Source organism: Manis javanica, chromosome 9, assembly GCF_040802235.1.
Source record: "Manis javanica isolate MJ-LG chromosome 9, MJ_LKY, whole genome shotgun sequence".
NCBI lineage: Eukaryota > Metazoa > Chordata > Mammalia > Pholidota > Manidae > Manis > Manis javanica.
The window spans coordinates 20,707,841-20,713,840 of record NC_133164.1 but is presented as its reverse complement, the minus strand read 5'-3'; the positions used below and the strand labels follow the sequence as shown (position 1 = coordinate 20,713,840).

General features: G+C 30.3%; 1 long non-coding RNA gene across 1 annotated transcript in view; it reads right to left on the bottom strand.

Moving 5' to 3' along the window:
* Window positions 1-2,249: 2,249 nt before the first annotated feature.
* Window positions 2,250-6,000, bottom strand: part of LOC140843499 (uncharacterized) — a 153,446-nt gene continuing 149,695 nt past the window's right edge. Inside the window, exon 4 of the long non-coding RNA XR_012121327.1 lies at window positions 2,250-2,384. This is a non-coding gene — a long non-coding RNA (uncharacterized lncRNA). The remainder of the gene's footprint in view (window positions 2,385-6,000) is intronic.

The following is a 6,000-nucleotide window of genomic DNA, read 5'->3' as shown; positions in this document are numbered from 1 at the left end:
ATACAATGGAATATTATGAGTCATAAAAAGGAATGAAATCTAGCCTTTGGCAAAAACATAGATGGACCTAGAGAGCATTAACGCTAAGAAAAACAGTTAGAAAAATACCATATAATTTCACTTTTATCTGGAATATAGCAAATAAATCAAACAAACAGAAATAGACTCATAAAGAGAACAGACTGTTGGTTTCCATAAGGGTGGGGAAGCTGGAGGATAAACAAAATATGTTAAGGGAAATTAAGAGGTACAAACTTCCACTTATGAAGTAAGTTAGTCACTGGGATGAAAGCACAGACTGGGGAATATAGTCAATAATACTGTAATATCTTTGCTGATGATTACATGGTAACTACATATATGATGGTGACCATTTAGTAATGTAAAGAAATGTCAGATCATTACACTGTACACTTGAAACCGTAATAATATTGTATATCAACTATACTTCAATAAAAAAATGTATTCCTACTTCCCCAAGGCTCAGCTAACCTATAATAATAAAATACTATCCCTCCAGTGTCATCATCTGCTCGCATATATGTTACTTCCACATTCATTGAGGACTACTGGGATCACTTTTTCCTTTACTCAACTGATTTCTGTTATTATCATACACTATTTCAGCATCAGTGGTTATATCTCATCAAACACATTGAGATATTGATTCTGTTATCTCCTTTCCACTAAAATGACTTGCTTTTCCAATCCATCTCAATTTGGGAGCATAGTGGATCACGTCATTACTTGGAGTTAAACACAAATCCTCAAGGAACCACAATCCATTAGTTATTATCTCCTTTTATATATTTATCCATTCTCTGTTAATGAGTGCTTTCTCAAAAGTAGTGGGGCCTATGTTTTTAAAAACATAGAACTTTCAAACATTTGCACATTCAAAATCATCTGAAGGGCTTGTGAAAACTGATGGGCCTCATTCCCAAAGTTTTCTTTGAACAGGTACAGCCAGATGTCTGCAGGAACGGATTTCTGTCCCCTCTTCCTCACTTCTCATGGCCTTGTCTGGGTACCACATGCCAGTATCTGTGCCCAACACTGCTCTGATGGAACTCTTTCCAACATCACTAATTATCTGTATGTTGTTAAATCTAATCACATTTCTGGGCCTTCAATTGCTCGAAAACTCATTACCTTGAAGAAGAGTTGGCAACATCTCTATCTGCAAATAATCTCTTCCACTGGCCTCACTGACAGTCTCCCTTTTACTCCCTTTTCTGTTTTGTCTTTTTAGTCTCATTGGGGAGAAAATCTATATCATGTAACTTTTAATTTTGAAATTTCTTATATATCTCACTTGTATATTTTTCTTCTAATGTGTAATTACTCTTTAGATAAATACTTCCCATATGAATTCAACATTCTTAAATAAGATAAGAATTGCATAGAAAAAGACTAGAGATTCTCATCAATTATGAAAGTATGTATATGCCAAGACGATAAATTTTCAAATGGGCACATTTTAAAATTGTGCATCTTCTAATTGGCACATATTTTTCCATATTCATATTTTCAAAATTAAAATAATAATTAAAGCATATTACTAAGAAACTCTAGTAATTCTCCACCCACCAATCCCTGATATAACCACTATTCTGCAGCTATGATAAAAAATATGCATATTTGGATTTTTTTAAATACACGGTTATAAGAATATGTGATATTATTTCATGTGCTTCATATATTCCATAAGTATCACACTCTACAGACCATGAAACAAATTGATTTTTCTACTGAAAATGTTAGCAAAGTTTATTCATATTTAGAACTTCATGATTTGTACATTCACTTTTCTTATTGTTTAGTACCGCATTCCATTTACAATCCACAATCCATCTATGTACCCACCTTCTAGTAACAACTAGGTTGTTTCAGCCCTGGGAGGGAAAAGATAGTGCTCTAATCTATATTCCTACACACGAATCTGAGTGCAACGGTTCCTCCAAATTAATCCCACCTGGAACTGGGACTGTTAGAACAAAATGTATTTGCTCTCTCTTTTTTCATGATACTACCACAAAGTAGAATTTATACTGCTACCAAAAATAGTCAGTCTGTATGGAATTAAATTTTACCTCAAGGAAGTTTCAATTTTTTTATTAATACTGAGATTGAACATTTGTTAACATATTTACTTTACAGTCAAGTCTCCATATCTATGAATTGGACGTTAAGAATACTATTTTAATTACACAAATATATATATATTGATTACATAAGGACTTACTTCGCTAATGAACAGCAAAGCCCCTGACGAAAGCAAACTGTCTTGCTGTGGAATCAAAGGTCTCGCAACTAAGGTCAGTCTCTCTCTCTCTCTCTCTTCCTCCTTCTCTCCTCTGCATATGTTGATACATGTATATTTACTACACAGATGCAAAATTAACAAATATGAACAAGTTAGAACTGCAAATGTAGAAGAAAATACAGAGTTCTTTGTAAAATTTTAGAGATACATAAAAAAGTCAGAGTTCATGTCTGTTGAAATTGCTTAAAGTGAGTACTGCAAATATCCATCCTTAAAATGAATCACTGAGTTCATTCAATCAACTGCATATATATTGGTGTCATGCACACAAAGTCATTTTTTAAAGGCATTCATAAGTAAAATGTGGAAAGTTTTATTATCAAATTCTACACACAGAGGATTAACACTGCTATAGACATGTTAGTGGTATGGGATAAAAATTTAATTTGAATCAATAGATTTTTAATTAAACACATACCTGACTCTAAGGATTTGTTATTTAAGGTTAGAAACAGATGGGTGGAAAGAGGGACATTCTTGGGGATGACAATAAGAAAGCTATGTGTCTCTTTTAGACTACACTCCATTAAGAAGAAGTATTTATGCATTAAATGAGTTGTCCCTGATTACATGGCATTCCTTTAATCCAATTTACTTTTTGTCTGCTTCAGTGTTTATAAAATTCTGACTATTTTTAATCAAATAGCTATAAACTAAAAAAAAAATGTCTATTGTGAATTTATTAGATAAAGAATTTCAATGCCTTGTAATGAGTACTTTTTACCCCAATCACCCTTATCTGATATTATTGGTTAAAAACATTTAAGCAAACTCTAACTACTAATGCCAAGTGGTAAAATAAATAATGCCGATGGCACTCTTGTTCCATCCACCCACACCAAAATCCCCCAAAAGTCTGTATTTATGGTCATTTCTGCATCATGAGACAAATACGTTTGCATTGTTCTCTCCTACTCAGTGGCATGAGGCATAGCTAGGCTGCAGAGAAGAAATCAGGTATTTATGTGTTCTTCTGATGAGAGGAAAATATATTTATTGAAACCTTAACATCTCCTTTTTCATAACATCTTCATTTTTTTTGTCAACTAAGACCATTTTTAACTATTAATTTTCAATGATTATGATTTAATCTGTGCCCACCAAGAGCTCACTAGCTTCATGAGAGAAGTATGTAAGATTTATTCAGATTCCTCAGAAAATTACTTTTATTTTTCAGCACTAGAAAATCAAGTGTTTATGCAGGATTTTCATAAAACTTAATGCTTAGCAAATCTAAAATAGGTCAGGGCATAATATGATCAGATGGCTATTTCATCAAAAAATGCTTAAACATAGGCTTTATGGAGACCATGTTGTCCATTCTTATATTTTATATAATTGTGTCTTAGCTTTAGCTTTGTGAAGACATGACCTATCTAATATAACTTGGATTTTGTTATCATGTCAAGCAAGTAGAACTAGTGTATACCTGTTTAAAATTATTTAGAATACTTATATATTTGTGGTATTTGCTACCTGCCTAACACATAATTAAACAAATAAACTTACATTTCTTATCTATGTGGAACTTAACTATGAAAGTACTCATGATGTATGAAACCATTTCAACCAAATTGAGAAAATTACCTGGTTTATAATATTATAATTTTTGATTTGGGAATGAGATAATTTTCAAATTCTCTTGCATTTTATGTTAATTTATATCATAGAATATAAAAATAAGTACACAAATATTAAATACAAGAAATACTGTGAAATGTTACTTAAATTTAATTAAAACAATCATAGAAGAAAGTTTTCTAAAATACAAACATGAAATTAATTATTTTATCTGATTAATACAAATAGAAGAAATTCTTTTTTCATAAGAATATTTACTATTTCTCTAGGCATATAAAATCAGTTGTTTAATAAACAGTTGTGAATTACTGAAAATAATTGTTATTTACATGAAAAGCTTTGAGAAACTTATAAGAACACATTCATCAGAATGGCTACTATGGGTCAAAATTCCTGAGGAAATATATTTCAGCTAATTCAAATCCTATTTTCCTATTTCAATGAGAATTAGTTACAATTATCTAAAGACCAGCTTAAGGATCTGGAATACCATTTCCCTAATAATCTTTCCTTAGCATCTTAGCACCATGAGCTAATAAAGCTGACAGCATATAAACAGTATAAAGTTAAGCTGCTTTGAAAATTCATAGAAAGAAACTACCAAAATAAATTAGATATTTCAAGAAAATCACTTAACTGACTAAATCTCCCTTGATTGTTTTAAGGCACTTGGATTGAAATAATGACCTTTTAATCTCTTGCTCATTGCCTTTCTCTTTTAGATTTAATAAAATCTAAAAGAGATTGAAATAAATGCTTCATTCTACCTCTTAAACAGATCATCTAAATTTCAACAATGATATCAAAATAACTCTTTAAAGCTTAAACATTTTTAAGAAAATGTAACACGTATACTTCATGTTATGAATTTAGGAAATATACATGTTCATGCACAGCAAAAAAACTTTTAATTCAGTAAATAAATTAATCTTGTAAATCTATCACCTACAAAAGTTGCTCCCTCAAATAAGTACTGTACTTCCTTATAGCTATTAACAATGTCTATAGAATTTTGCTCATAACATTGAATGTATCAAGGAATAATTGATATAATCAAGGTATAATATGTATATTGCAGGGATTAATATATTTTACTGTTTTCTAATCTGAATTCTAAGTAGTGTCTCTTATTCAACCAGTAAGTGAGAAATAACTTTCAACTTCTTGGACACTATCTCTTGCTTTAAAAGCATAGGACCCTATACTTGGTTCTCTTATTTTCTTTATGTATAAAATGAAAGTGATAATAATGGTTATATATGGGATCCATATTAAATAGGATCATTTAACTGAACTTATTAGAATATGTTCATTATAAAATACACAATAAATTATCGTGTCTATTCTGATTACAGTTTTAATTGTCTTTGATTTTGAAATATCTCAGGAATGGAGTAATACAAAGAGCTAAAACTAATTTGTATATTATTACTAATGCTACTCCTACTAGAAACTCTGGTCAACAAAGGTATTGTGATCCATAATTGTTAATTTTGAATATTCCAAACACACTGTAAACACATTAATTTGAATGTGTATAAATATATATAACTTGATATATTTTAAATATCTTCAATATATATCTATCATTGATGATACATAATATGTAATATGTAATACTATATTTTTCTACAAGTTTCTTTTCTTTGATACACTGAAAAAGAGGCTGTGGGGAAGTATGCAAATCATACAACTGATAAGGATTTTTATTCAGCATACAGAAGGAGGAGTTCAACCTCAAAAAGATAACAAAGAAACAATAAAGCTATGGAAATTCCATGAAAAGACAATTCCACAAATATATAATAAACTGCCAAAAATTACAGTAAGGGGTACTTAACAGCTTTTGCCATCAGTGAAATTCAAATCAAAATCACAATAAGAGTGTAGCTCTCATCCACTAGGCTGGTAATAATAATAATAATAATAATAATAATAATAATAATAATAATAATAATAGTAGAACAAGTGTTGGTGAGAATGTGGAGAAGTTGGAATTGGCACACACTGCAGTTTGACTCCTACATAATTACATAAGAAAAATGAAAATTATATCCACATAAAAATTTGCTCATGAATGTTCAAAGCAGCTT